The sequence below is a fragment of the Phascolarctos cinereus genome, unplaced genomic scaffold, assembly GCF_003287225.1.
Source record: "Phascolarctos cinereus isolate Bilbo 61053 unplaced genomic scaffold, phaCin_HiC Scaffold_2;HRSCAF=192, whole genome shotgun sequence".
Taxonomy (NCBI): Eukaryota; Metazoa; Chordata; class Mammalia; order Diprotodontia; family Phascolarctidae; genus Phascolarctos; species Phascolarctos cinereus.
Window position 1 is genome coordinate 218,739,968 of NW_027555625.1, and position 1,176 is coordinate 218,741,143.

Genomic DNA, 1,176 nt, shown 5'->3' on the forward strand with positions numbered 1-1,176 from the left:
AGATTTTTCTTTTGTTCATAATCCTTCAATGTCATCCTTAATTGCCCTTGGAATAATTCTGCTTAGTTGGATATCTTGCCAAGTGGTTTTTAAACTGGTTTTTTACCATCAACTTCTCTCTATTGTATGAGATAATGTTCCTTATGATTATTTATTATCTTTTTTAGTGAAATTTTATAAACACATTTGTGTTTTAACCTGGTATCTAGGAATGTTTGTTGCTAGAATTTCTTTTTTTTTTCTTTTTCTATTTTTAGATGGAAGGAGGGACAGTTTTATTCTTGGCAGTATACAAGGCTTCACACTTATGTACACAGGGAGGACAAAGACACAGGCTACTCCTTAGTCTTCTCATCCCAACTGTTGGTGGCAAACTTATCTTGAAGTTTTTTCCATGAGCCTTTATTCAGTTCCTTAAATTCTTCCAAGGTATCTGTAACTAGTACAATCCTGCATTCTTCCACTGTCGGTCCACTGAAGGCTGAAGGCGGTGTCTCTTGGGCATGGATATTTGTGTTTGTAATAGTTTGAATGAAGTTGTGCTAAGCTCTCATACATCTGGTCATAGGCCTCAGGCTCAGCAATCTGAGTGTTCTCTCCCTCCCAAAAGGCCTGTGCCACCCACTGCTGGAGGTAAGCACCCAAGTCTCGGTCCCATTTGGTCTCGTCCAAAGGCCATTCCTCACAGAGCTAGAGGAAATGCCAGCAATGGTTGGCTGCCATTTTGGGCCCCTGTTGCTAGGATTTCAAAATGCATTTGGACAGGAAATTTATGGAGCTTGTCCATCGGTATGTATAACTGGGGCATATAATTTATCTGAACATGAGTTGGGCCCAGAATTGAATAGGAGAAGAGGAACAGACTGGATTGCCTTCAGGACTTTGCAGAGTTCTTTTTATGATCTCAAGCTCCCAATGAAATAAAAAGTCTTATCCTTTTAATTTTGCTGGTATTGCTATATGGCAGTAAGAAATGAGATAAAGCTATCTCAGGAGAATTAAAAATGAGTTATCACATGGAGGAGAAAGAAATGGCAAATCACTCCAGTATCTTTACCAAGAAAACCCCAAATGGGGTCACAAAGAGTTGGACATGACTTAACAAACAAGTATAGTAATCACACAGAGGGCAGTGGAGAAACACAAACTTCAAAGAAGAACAAGAGTAAATGATGT

General features: G+C 39.1%; 1 pseudogene; it reads right to left on the bottom strand.

Annotated features, from left to right (window-relative positions):
* Positions 1–335: 335 nt before the first annotated feature.
* LOC110206426 (ubiquinol-cytochrome c reductase complex assembly factor 2 pseudogene) lies at positions 336–723 on the bottom strand (annotated as a pseudogene).
* Between the last annotated feature and the right edge of the window lie 453 nt (positions 724–1,176).